The sequence below is a fragment of the Cygnus olor genome, chromosome 14 (genome assembly GCF_009769625.2).
Source record: "Cygnus olor isolate bCygOlo1 chromosome 14, bCygOlo1.pri.v2, whole genome shotgun sequence".
NCBI lineage: Eukaryota > Metazoa > Chordata > Aves > Anseriformes > Anatidae > Cygnus > Cygnus olor.
Genome location: NC_049182.1, coordinates 1,009,764 through 1,023,168, shown reverse-complemented (window position 1 = coordinate 1,023,168; position 13,405 = coordinate 1,009,764). Strand labels below are relative to the sequence as shown.

Below are 13,405 nucleotides of genomic sequence, written 5' to 3'. Positions count from 1 at the left end.
GTTTAGGCCACTAAAATAAATTTGGCTGGCGTTGCAGCCAGCCAGGCGGCCGCCAGCCCTGACCCCCCAAGCTCTGTACCCCCCAGCTCTGCTGGTGCTGTCCCAGCACCCAGTGGGATGTCGCACGCCTCTGCACTGCTGCAAGCACCTCGCCTGCGGGTTCAGTTGTGCATTTCAAACTCTCAAAAGCACGTGGCAAAAATAAGGTGAACAAACTCATGTATATGTCCTTTCCCCAAGGATTCGCGGCTTAATTGCTTACAAGCATTTGCTTATCCAGTGAGCGAAGTAATTAACTACCAAGCGAATCATGTCAGGCAATGCATGGTCAATTACCCCCCAGTTTAGAAGAAAAGTAGTTATGTACCGAAGTAAGCTAATTAAAATTCTTGCTGTTTTGCTTCTCAGATACTTAGATCACAGTTAAACAGCATCATTAGCTAATTAAAATCAGAACCAAATGAAATCAAAGTCTGACATGTCTTAAATACATACTGCTTCTTTAGTAAAATTATGAGTAGCCCAACAAAACGTTGCTTTGGAAATTATTTACATTTCTCTAAAGTGAAAGTATGTCACACAATAAGGGTTTTCTGGCACAGACATGTTTCATAACTTCAATATTATGAGCACTCACGGGAAATCTGTAGGGGCTGGCTGTTGCAGCTCAGGGTAGCTGACAGATTTACCTTGTGTGCTTCTAGTTATGTATTTCACAGCGAAGACAAGGAACTATGAAGCATTCAAAATCTATAGCACTCAGCAATGACATTTTACACATTCCAGTAGGTTCTCAGCAGCCACTTTCCCCCTGAAACCTGACCGTACAAACCCAGCACCGCGAAATGCTGAGCGGGTCTCCCCTGCAGCATGTGCAGCGCCTCACCTCCAGAACATGAATAGCGGCTTTGTTTTCATCAGGTTTTAGGCAAGAAGCAAGGAGAAGTTGACAGCAGGCTGTTAATGCATGCCTTGCCAAAAGGTCATATTCAGTGTGATAGCGCAAGTTTTGCAGACACTTGTCGTCTTTAGCGTCGCCCACAGAAAAAATCCTAAATTTAAATGCTAAGTAGTACTTACAAGGAAGTTATAAATTCAGACTCCCACTCTGACACAGTTTAAGACTGGTTAATGCTCAGTTTTCTATGATTTCAAGCTAAAACTTTGCCTGATTTCTCCTGCTTGTATATCACTTCTCTCCTTAAGTGCACGAGTGGCTTTGCTGCACAGAAAACAAGCGATTCTCCACAACAGCTATCATGCAACAAATATTTGCAGTTTGAAAACTGTCTCTGCTTTCACATGCTTATCAGATTACTATAAATCATTAGGAAGTTCATTGATCGCTAACAGCAGGGTGCACACGGGAACCAGGGAGCTTGCTGTGCTGTGGGACCCGCAGTCCCCTGCAGGGCAGGGGCACGGAGCGGCCGGGGGCTCGCTGCGAGGCTCCTGGCAAGGCCCGAGGTGCTGCTCAGGGTTTTGCACCGGGGCTTTAGCACATTTGGCGGGGTAGATATGGGTTGGTGACTCCAGGCACTACCGAAGTGCAGTAATAAGTCACTGTCCTCATGACCGCATGGTGAACTCTGCAGAGATGATTTAATCGGGTTCAGCTATCTGCGCAGCCTCCTTTCTCCTGCTCCGTGAGGTTTGCTCTCCTTCTTGGAGGGCTGTTTTTTTCACTTGTTCGGGCAAAGCCAACAAGTTTGCGGAGTTGCTGCAGAGATACTGCGAGAGATTTGCAGAAGTGGAAATGCAGCGAGAGCCCCTGGACACGGGGCTCCAGCTCTGGTCACCCTGCGTGCTCGGTGCAGAGCTGCCTCACTCCAGTGGTTTCTGAGCCTGGTGCCTCTGGACTGCTTCCAATAATGAGCTCAACTCTTTGTACGAATGACCTGCGCCTTATTAGTAAGCAGCGCCGTGTCGCTAGGGGATGCAGGCTGCATAAGATGTCACCTCGGAGCGGCGCCTCGAAGTGGCAGAGGCACCGTGTGCACGGGGTATGGCTACTCCTCTCCTGATGCCTAAAGGCACATAAGGATGTTTAAAGTCTATTTCTAAAGAAAAAAAACGCCTCTGCTTACAAACAGTCCGTTCAGCAGGAGCACAGAGAGCACAGTGTTTAGTGCTGGTATCAGAATTTTCTCAGAGTTCTTTGGGTATTTCCTCTCCAGCCGGCACAAACCAGTTGGCTAATGCGAACACATGCTAAAAATCAGACTGGGCTGGGAAATTCCAAGCAAAGTGCTTTCACACACTTGCCATAATCTTACACATCCCCTTGGCAAACAGACAGACATTTTTCAGCACATCTTTCACATATCTATTTACTTTAATTAGTGACTATATGTATTCCTGGCCATATCTGAAAGCAGGAATTAAAACGTAATCCCTCAATAAAGAGAAGTCAGTTACTCTGAGACTCGCAGGTTCTCCACCTCTTGCACCACTCTGCATGTGGGTTTATCTGCTCCTGCACCGCACACGGAGCCTGCTGTTGGGCCAGACGCAGTGCAGAGCTGAGCCCGAGCAGGGTTTGCTCCAGCCCAAGAGCTGGATCCAGCAGCGGTTTGTTTCAGTTTGCCCTTACTCCACTTGGCTGCTTTTCCCAGCGCAACACGGCACGCACTGCCCTCCACTGTAATCTCTAATGTAAATGTGCAGATTTGCAATAGGTATAAAATGACTGTCTGCTTTCAAAGCCCTCAAGAACTATTTATTTTTCAGGAAAAAGTAAATACTTGAAAGCTGATACTGCTAAATTCTACCCTACCGGGCTGCTTCAGAAGTCTAATCATTTATTTGTTTCATTTTAGCAGCCACTAAAATAAAATCTAGCCACTAAAACTTTGAAATGACCTTAACCAATCTTCTTGAAATCTTGTAATCCCTTAATCTGATGAAGCATTTTGGCCTCTGAACATTGGATGGATCGGTGCATTAACTGCATTTGCGATAATTACTCCTCAAACTCTCAGAAAGCAAAAAATCTGAAAATGGCATTTTTAGTCTAAACTTTTTTTGTGTGTAGTAAAAAAAAACCAAACTAACCTACCTTTATTTCTGAGGTAGCAACTGGTTTTCCTGGATTTTCTTTTCAGCTTCTTCTGCATTAGGCATTACTGCCTGCTGTGCCACTTCCCACATCGCTTGAAATGCAAAAACAATAAGGACATTGTTTTAAATTCTTCATTAAAAATTACTTTAAAAAATGTTGCACATATTCATGACTTATCTCTTTTCACTGATGGCAGGGAGCCAACATTTTTATTTCCTGGTAAACACTACAGCCCATTACTGGCTTTTAAATCATCCTTTCTTAATAGAGAGCTTGATTTTGTGAACAGCTGGTAAGACATCAATAGCAGGACGTCTTTTCAAGGCTTCTGTAGATTTTTTTAATCAACTGACCAATTATTTTGATACCTGTACCAGAAGCAATACAATCCATTTATAAAAGCCACTAGCCAAACTGCATTAAGAAAAAAATCCAGTAACGTTGTCTTTGGCAAGTTAACTTTACCAGCAGCCTGAGAAACAGAAGCCCACAGCCGGGAAATGGGTTTACTTTGTTTTCACCTTTTAAAAGGTCCCAGTGACTACATCCCCGGGGAGAGAAGGCCCTGCCCCAGCACAGCGCGGCGCTGCCTGGCCCCATGGGGCAGCCGCGACCCCCCAGCCGTCTGGGGAGCGCCGAGCTGTGGAGGGCAATGCTGATTATCCCCATCACCCCTTTGTTTTGTTCCTCCAGCATTCTCCCATCGCAAGCGAAAAGTGACTCTGCACATATTTGAGAAAAAAATCATTCCTGTAAGTTCTGCTCAGCCAGAACGGACATGGCCAGGCGTGGGAGTGTAATGCACCTTCTGCTCACAGGGTGGTTTGCCAGCAGGCCTAAGTGGCTCTTCCATGACAGCAGGGCTATTGTGCAAGCCGCTCAGCCACCTGTGTAAGACTTGAAAAGATCCCTTGCGGATTCTGCAAAGAAATGATTACTGCCTCACCTCAAATACAGTGAATTTTATTCCAGGCTCTGTGATGGATTTGCAGAGCAACTTCAGGCAAGGCACTCCACTGCACTGTGCCGCAGCAGCTTCCATCATGAACACGATACCTACATTTATTAGTCACTTTGCCACCTCCTAAGGAAAAACAAAACAAAACAAAACAAAAAAAAACAACAACCATTATAAAATTCAGGCATTACCAATTCTAAACCCCAGTGAATAACAGTTTCCGTGGCAGTTCACCTGCAGCACTGCCGTATGAAGGTACTGACTCAACAACTCAACTTCTCCCTTGTTTTGCTTCTCGTTATCTTGCCAGTCAACAATAATCCGCTGGAAGCTACAATTTCCATTCTAAATTGAGAGGGTGAGCTGGGGCTCACTAGACCATTTCTGTCAGCGAGCTGTAACACTAAGAAAGAGGCTTGTAATCTGTGTCTCCACAATTCATCTATGGTAATTAGAGAAATGCACCAAGTGAAAATAAGCAAGGTCACTTGGCCGAGCCATACACGGTACAAACAAACAACATACAGCAAATAGTTTGACACAGTTCCAATTTCTGCAGTTGTGCTGGTCCTGCTCCTAGCCACAGAACAAGCTCTTACCAGTAGTTTTAATTATTTCTTATTTATAATATTTTACAACATTTATAACAGCTATAGACTGGACCTTGGAGGAAATACTTTTCATTTGCTATCGTCATGTTTGTGATGCCTAGACATGTTTTGAGACCACAGCCATTCTCACAAATTAATTTGCTGCTCCTGCAACTGTAAAGCTTCCTCTTGGGGAATAACGAGAGTGAACTAAAGAAAGAAGATCTGATTGATTACAGCTGCATTTTTATTACACTGCTTGGAGAACTAAATATACAGCTCCAGCAAAATGAAGGTGCACAAAGCCCCAAACTGCCAGATAAAATCTCACAAAGGGGCCTTTATGTTATTTTCACATTATGCTCATGTTTGGCATACCTGTTTTCTGTTAAAAATGTATTTTTTTTTTTTATTCCCATCTGATACAACACACACCACATCTGTCAACAACCTGCTTGACCATGCCTGGTCATTCTCAGAGCAATTTTTCCCAGAAGCAGGAACGTTTTTTTCACAGCTACCAAATGAAGCAGGCAAGTTTCTGTGGTCATGGAAGCAGCTTGCCTATGGATTGGGGATCTTGTAATATTGCACCAAAGCGTATCTCTGCCTGAACAGTGGAGAAATTAAGGAGTTCTTTCAGATTCCCTTTGTGAGAGCCTGAATTTTCCTTGACTAAACTGAGCAAAATTATTCAACGAACATTTTAAAATTTCATAGCCAGCCAAGAAGTGAATCTTCAGTCTGCTATTTGACGTCGAGGTACATAACTAAGTTATCCAGCCAGGAAACACAGGGACTGCTGCGTGGCCTGGGTAATGGACACCCAGGCCTGGGGATTTTGGGAGGCTGTTTCCGCACGACATGGGCTGCAGCTAACCCAGCACACCCAGGCAGGTGCGAGGGGCGGCCCGTCAGCAGCTGTGATGCAGAAGCAGTTTCTATTCTCATTCCTAAAGCTTTCAGCACATACCATAGGACTAGTATCAGTCCTACTCAACGTGTTAGATTTCCCTTGATTTTCACTTGTCTATTATCCTGAGGAGCAAAAGTCCTGAGAAAAAAACTGCTGTGAATTCAGTCCTCCCGGGACTCCTCTCTGGTCCTTGCTGGCTCCTCCTAGGGGAGGATGCCTTGGTTTCTAGCTGGGAAGCCTGTCTCAGCTGCGTAGGGCCTGCCATCCTCTCCTGGGAAAGCCATCAGACAAAGCCCTCTGCTCTTCCTTCATCATCCTTCAGGGACCCCCTGGAGAAGCCCTGCTGACAGCAGCCCACTGCCCGCCCCCCAGCCCAGCCTCAAAGCCTCAGGGCAGCTGGAGCCCTCACATTTAGGGATCTACGGTATGGGAACAGCACTCACATGCTGCAGGCACACAGACAAGGGCATTTAGGACATGAAAAAAGTGGACCTTGATCTGCTGGAAGAAATGAGTGGTGCAGATGGCTTTTCGAGATTTCCTGCCAGGGGAAAAAAAAAAAAAAAAGGAGATACAATTTTAATATAGCAGTATCCATAACTTTTATTGCTATGTCAAAATCAAAAGCACTTTGATGATAACACATACAGATAAAGGGTTTCTAGTGTAGACACTACTTAAGGAACATAAGAGCTTAGAACATTTTTTCAGCGATGACTGACTCAATAGTGTTTTTCAGGTGAATCTCAGATTATAAAATGAAAATGTAAGCCTTATAATAAAACCTCTCTACACATGGCAGTTATTACATTCCAGGTTTTCCTTGTCATTTAGTGCCAAGAAGGACAAGAAATCTTGTTGCTGGTCTCTGAAAACCCAAAGTCCCCAAATTCATTATTGGAGTCAACAATTCTCCTTTGAGCACTGTAAACCATTGTTCATTTCTCCATTCCCCACCTGGAGTTAGTTAATGAAAGTCAAACTTTTTAGGAAATACCTCTTTAAATCAAAGAAACTGTTAAAGATGGTATTTAATTTTATTGCAAGCAGTCTCCTCTATTTGCTAAATTGAAAAGTATTTTCACCTGATACTTTGGAAATGAAATCATGACCTTTAATAACTCCATTTAGTCTAAATGAATAAATACAGCTAGAAATGAATTGAAAGAGTCTTTCCAAGTGCTAACCAGAGTATATCCCATATATCTTGTAGTCATTAATAGCTGATGAATTCAGCTAATAATGTCAGAGGACATCGTCAAGGTTGATGGACCCCAAACTTGCCCTTGTTTTGACAGTACTTCTATAGTAGAGGGCTCTCACAGGGAAAGCAATTACCCAAAAGAGATTGGTTAATAGCGGACTTCTTCAAGGCAATTTGGATGCATGGGCAATGGTAGATGGATATAGTGGGATTTTTTTTTTCTTTTAAGAGCACAAATTATGACTCACCCTAATTTTCAGTTCTGGTTATTTGCCAGTATTCAGTGTCAACCAGTATTAGTACAGGCCTTCATGACTCCCCACAGGGCCATGAACAATAGAATGAAGAAAACTCCTCCAAAGTTTTGTCATAAGTTGATGTTTGGTCTTCACTTCATTAATCTTCTATTACCTAGGTCTTTCTGGACTCCTTTCCAAGGACTGTGGACAAGTTCCCCTTCCCACAAATACAATCCTAAATAAAAAGGAAGTTCACAAAATTAAAAAAACATTGCATGTTGATAGTGTCTTTTTTTTTTTTTTTTTTAACTTATAGCAGAGTAATTCTGCCTATCTTTCTGAAAGACCTAGGGATTCCTGAAAGAAGTGCATTTTACAAGTGGTTTTACAAATGAACAATGCATATTTGTGTGAAAACAGCAGGCACAAAGGAACAGGTATTGCTGCAGAGGGAGAGTAAAGCAGGAAAGAATACACATTTAGCCAGAGCCAAGCACAAACATGTTGTGAGTTTGCAGGACGAGTTACTGCCACAGTGCGGTGATTTCTGACACCTTCTGCAGCGCTGCAGCTGCAAGCGGGCACCAGCTTGTCCATCAGTACAGCCAGACATCCAGCATCAATGCTGATTTTCCACTGATCGCATTGTTTCATTTGCAAAGCCACTGCAGCTACATGGGCTTGGCACTTGGATCTCCCGATGGCGCCAGGCACAGCGAGAAGCAGCAGAGGCAGGAGCCGTGTGAGCAGCCACGCACACGTGTGTGCACAGCGGGGCAGAGCAGGAGGCGGCTGCAAGACACCTGCACCGGTCGGGACGATCGCCTTCGGCTTGTCCTCGGTGTTCACTACATTAATTATTGTCTGAGACAGCCTCAGTATATTCACGGGGATTAAAGTGTTATCCCTGCAATTTACTGTTGGCGTATGTGTGCGGTGTGGCTGAAGTTCACGACAACACTGGCAGTCTTTTTTTTTTTCATGCGTGGTTTGAAGCCATTTATATTGCCCACGTCTTTCTCCCTTGGACCAGTGTTTTAATGCATCGTCACCAGGGTTATTTCTTTAAATGTTTAATACTATGCAAAAATAAATAAATGGCAGGCACTAAGGAAATCATTAATCAAGCATAATGAAGACCATGCAACTACACAGGTGAAGCTCTGATGACAACCTTCAGAGGACATGCTGACATCTTGGATAAGATGAAATGCAAAATCTGGATGTTAGTAACAACTCACCTGAGTATATAGCTCAAATACGGTCTGCTCATCTGTCTTTCTATATTTAGCAGAGTGACCTGACTTCAACCAAATATTCACATCCCATTAAATCTACTAGGATTTAAGTATGTCCCTAAGTGTTTCACTGTCTGCAGGCAGCTTATTCACATTTCTGAATGCAACTAGATACAAATTACATTATTAAATCAGGGGCTGTGATTGGAACATGGATTTTAAAAATAATTTGTATTAATCTAGAGAACCTTCACATTGAGAAAAAAATATATTTGTTTTATAGCATTTTTAATATAAAGCCACTCCACAGGACTTTTCAGGGAAGTAAGAACTGGGGCTATAACTCACTTAGAATTGGTATGGAAAAACAAAATATATTGGACATGCGTATATGTTTTCTGTTTTATTCTCTACAAAATGTCTCACTTTGCTTGGAACAATCTCCACATTCGTCTTCCCACTGAGACAAAAAAACCTCGGTAAGGCAGGAGGAAAAAATGTACTTGTAGGCTTACTGAAGAACACCTAGGATGGAAATAAGCAACTGGAGGGAAAGGCATGTCTGAGAAGAGGGGGCCCTGCCATGTTGGGACTGGGGCACTGGTCGTACACAGAAGGTCAGCACGCCCTGGTCCCCGCCGTGCCTTGCTCCTCCGAGTCCCTGGGGTGGGATGGAGTGAGGAGAAACGGCCCCGCCACCCCGCCGTGCTGCTGCCAACGCTGTGTGGAGCTGCCTCTGGCTGGTTGAGGCCTTCCAGAGGACCACAGGTGGCCAGCAGCAGGGCCTGCTGCCTTCTCTCTGCTGGCAGTGCCGGGAACGGAAGCGTACACAAGGAAAATATTGCAGTACCTCGCTTTCACTTCAGTCACAAACGTCTATTATTTTGCTCCTATGTGGTGAGAAGAAATAAGTCTCTAAAAAGAGTGTAATTTCTCTCCTGTCTCTCTCCTATTTGCAGGTGCAAAACCGAGGTGTAACGGCTACAGCACGGCTGCCAGGCGGGAGGCTCGCGGGGGCCGTGCCCTGCCCCATGCTGCAGCCTCCCCAGTGCCCTGGTACTAACGCCACGCCAGGCCTCCCCTGCACGCATTGGTACCCTAAAGGGAACCAACGACAAAAATGCTGTGGGCATGATTTCCAGCAGCAAACGGCACTTTGCTGATGAGGGCAAACCCCTGCAGGCCCACTTGGGCGCAGGTTGCTCCAGGCCAGCCAGCCCCCTCTGAACTGCCGCTCCCACCTCCCCTCTGGGCGCTTGTCTCTGTACCTGTTAGAGCAAACACCACACCGGAGAAATCACCAACACCTCCGGGGGATTATCCGTGGCTCCTTTCAGAGACGATAATTCCTGCTTGCCTTAGCATCAAAGTCAACAAAGGCGAAGGAGCACAAGCATTCACGGTCATCCTTCCGCATAGCAGCCAGAATTCAAAAACTTAAAGGGATAACTCGGTGTATTCAAATCCCATAGCCAAAAAGGGCTTGTCCTGGCTCCAAGCCCTCCTTCCTTTGGGTGGTGAAACCTCACTCCTGTCCCCATCACACAGCCCCTGCCGGAGCGAGCAGCCGATCACGCAGAGACCTTTCTCCGGGCTGGTTTCTGTTGCTCAGCCTGCTGCCTGCCCCCATCTCTTCTGTCACCAGCAGCCAGCAACGCTGTGCCCTGCTGCCACAGGCTCGTCACCCCCTTTCTGCCTTTGCCTGGTCCACCTCCTGTCTTTTTCCACCTCCCCCTCAATCCAGGAGCTACAGTCTTTCCCATTTTCTCTCCTTCTGAAGACAAAACAAAGAAAACTTGGTTGCTGTAATGTTAACAAAACATCTCAAAACTCCACAAAGAGCATCATCACCACAACAGTGCTATTAACAGAGATTTAAATTCTGTGGCACCTGCTGAACTGTGAGAATGCTACAAAGTGAACTTTTATAAATCAGTAGCCATTAAATACAATTCTTTGAACAGGTAACAGTTAAAAATCATTATATAACATGCACTCTCATCATTTAAATCAGAGAGGCCAGATTCCCATCCCGGTGGAACTAGTATCCCTTATTATAGTGGGGGAATTACTTTAGACTTACATGAATGCAACTGAGATTAAAACCTGGCCTCTGGTTTTCAAGCCCTAATGAAGTTCGATTGTACAGAGTACTTGAAAGATTTTTTTTTTAGTCTGTAGTGTGTACAATCAGGAACATTGGTCATTTAAAAGATAAAAAAGCTAAACAAAAACTGAACATATGTAGATGCTTAGGCCAGTGGGAATAAAATTCACCAATTAAAATACTAATAAATGCAGAATATCCCCTTCCTTAATTAATTGATTAAACAAACAGTGAGACTAGGTGAAATACTTCTATGATTATTTAACACAGAAAAATCAAGAAGGTTGACTGAATAACAATTCCTTAATTAACACACAATGAAGAACATTTGAGTTTTAATTAATCCTTATTGGCACTGCAGTAACTTCCACAGAGAATCTATTCCGACTCATTTCATAGGCAGGCGTTTCAAGTTTAGGTAATTTTAACATTTGGTGTCCAATATAAATCTACTTATTAGAACTGATAAAAATACATGGGATTAAAATCAGATACAAAGGGCAAGTACACTTGGGGAGTTATTTCTCTACACTGAGCGTTGCCACTGTTGACAGAACATGGCACGCTTTACTTTCTTGCCCTGCTGTCATGCTGCGAAGTCTCACCTGCCTACCTTTAAATCCTCAAGTAGGATCTGATTTTCTACCATAACTATTTGGGGGGTTAAATCCTTTCTTGTGAGTGGCCAGGAGCAGACAAACTGAACGAGGCTGAGCTGGAGGTGCCCAGGCAGCCCTGTGGGGGTGAGGTCGGCCACCCATGCTCTGGGAGTGCTGCAAGCAGGAGGAGAGGGGCGCATGCTGCATCCACACCTGAAACCGTGGCTTTTGTCCTAGAAGGGAGCTCAATGCTGGCAACCTCTGTGCCCCTGCAAACAATACCAGGACTGCAGCTGCAGCAACCTTCTCCTCCAGATGGCTGCCACTTGGAGCAGCTCCTGCAAGGAAGTCGTATAAAACTTAATACACATAACTAATAGGTTTCCGCAGGAGTTTATTTAAAAGTCATATAAATTTAATAGAGTTCACTATTTTATCAAAGACATATAATTTTCTATTGCATTCCTCCGAATTTCCCAGAACACCTATGGCTTTGTGGCTGTCATCTGCCAACCTTTTTGACTCGCGAGCTGCTCTGCAGGGGACCACAAAGGGTAGCTAAAGATAGCAAACTATTTCCAGCAGTCCTAAATTCACAAACGGGTCCATGTCTTCACTAGAAAAAAAAACATAATGACTGATCTAAAAACAGGGTTTTCCACTGAACTCTGTAAGACCTGTTCCATTTGCTTGTCATCTAAAATCTATCAAATGTCCCATCACTAGGGAGCAAACCTCCTATCAAATGAGCAAAAAATGAATACTTTTATTTCCATTTTTTGTTGATGTGGGCACGGGTAGTGCGATGGAACATTTAGACATGCTTAATGACAGCACTCAGTTTTACAGACAGGAATGGAAAACAAATATTTTAAAAGACCTCTCTAATAAGATGAAATAATTCAATAAACAAATGCTTTTTAATGAAAAATACCCGCATCTTTTTTTGACAGTTGTGTGTGACAAAGATAACAAACCAGTGCTCTGATCTAGAGACATGATCATGGGGTGCTGGACAATGCTGTGAATGCCTGGAGATTTCTTTATTCTCCTTAAGACATAGCAAGGTGTTTTCTCCCTCCTGACATGTTGAGAATTTTTCTGTTTTTCTTGGCTCTGATCTTATGTTATTACCATATATTCACTTAGGGCTAAGCCATGCTCAAACAATTCAATAATGTGCTAACTTCGTAATAATGTACCATGCTAAATTCATAAACAAAAGTCGGATGGTCAACAGAACAGGAGAGAAAGGCTTCAGAAAAAAATGCAGAGGAGAGATTTTCCTCAAACTAAAACATGCTTGGAAGAGAGCCCATTCAGCAATGGTGAGATCAGAAATGAAAATCTCTGATTTATTTAGGTCTACATGATGCATCCCACTTACCCTATTTCAAAACCTTTATGGAGAGAAGCAGTGGAGTTTATCCAGGGGTCTGGCCCCATCTCCATGAGCAGAACCATTCCCCAAGTTGGCGGGCAGCCCAGCTGCACGCCCAGCCTCTGCACAGCATTTGCAGAGGGGAGCAGAGCTGCCTGTGCTGACATCTGTGCGTGGTTATGATATTCCTGCGAGTGTAGCGAAGTCAGGTCATTCACAGGAGCTCGGCATGAGGTGGAAGGGGAAGACTAAACTCTCGCAGCCATTTTTCCAGGAGCAAGGCAAAATCTAGCAGGCAGCTTCAACCTGACCTCTTGGTTCACATCTACAGTTACATGGGAGCAAAGTCAGGGGAAGCGCGAGGATGCAGCAAGATAGGTCTTCTCCAGCTCACTCCAAAGTCCCTGAGACTTCCCAAGCTGCACTTCTCAAACAAAGCTGTTAGTGCCCTCTCTACATGCAGGCAATATCACCGTTTATAGCAAGCCCGTAGCAATGTGCTTGTCTTTGCAGCCATCTGGAAAGGCACCTTGTGCCCACGGCAAGAGATGTGTGAGCAGAGCACGAGCACAAAGCAGATAAACGAAGCAGCAGCAGTCAACAAGGAGCCAGCAGTGAAGTCCATAGGCAAAACCTTCTCTCTTGATTCAGGGCCCCCTCTCCTCACTGTTGGGATAAATGGCTTCAGTTACAGGGAAATTAATCACTGCGTCCGTTCTGGTCAGGAGAATCATCCCCTGCAACAGTCCTTTCAGACCAAGCCCAACATTCAGTCTTGCAGAACTGCTTGCAGCTGTGGTTGGCAATGGCAAGAGGTGGCCTTAAAGCCGAATCAAACCAAGAACCAGGTCAAACTGCCCAGTGGGTTTCGCATTGCCTCTGAAAAATTGGCCGTGAAAGTTCAGTCTTCCCTTGGCAGCCTCACAGAGAGCCTGAGGCCAGGCACGTTAAGCAGAAGCAATGGAACCAGGTGGATTTCAGTCCACTTGTTCCACGCAAGGCCTCATATTTGCACAGCTGTGCATCTCTGTAGAATGTGAGCGCTTTCTGAGGGGCTCAGCACTTTCACCTCACCCTTTTTTTCAGGAAACCCAATGCCCAAATGGGAAAGC

General features: G+C 44.5%; 1 long non-coding RNA gene across 1 annotated transcript in view; it reads right to left on the bottom strand.

Annotated features, from left to right (window-relative positions):
- Positions 1-13,405, bottom strand: part of LOC121077963 — a 56,515-nt gene that overhangs the window by 8,740 nt on the left and 34,370 nt on the right. The window contains exons 3-6 of the long non-coding RNA XR_005824390.1: positions 6,978-7,203; positions 5,969-6,066; positions 4,008-4,145; positions 3,059-3,152 (exon numbers count right to left, since the gene is read on the bottom strand). This is a non-coding gene — a long non-coding RNA (uncharacterized LOC121077963). The remainder of the gene's footprint in view (positions 1-3,058; positions 3,153-4,007; positions 4,146-5,968; positions 6,067-6,977; positions 7,204-13,405) is intronic.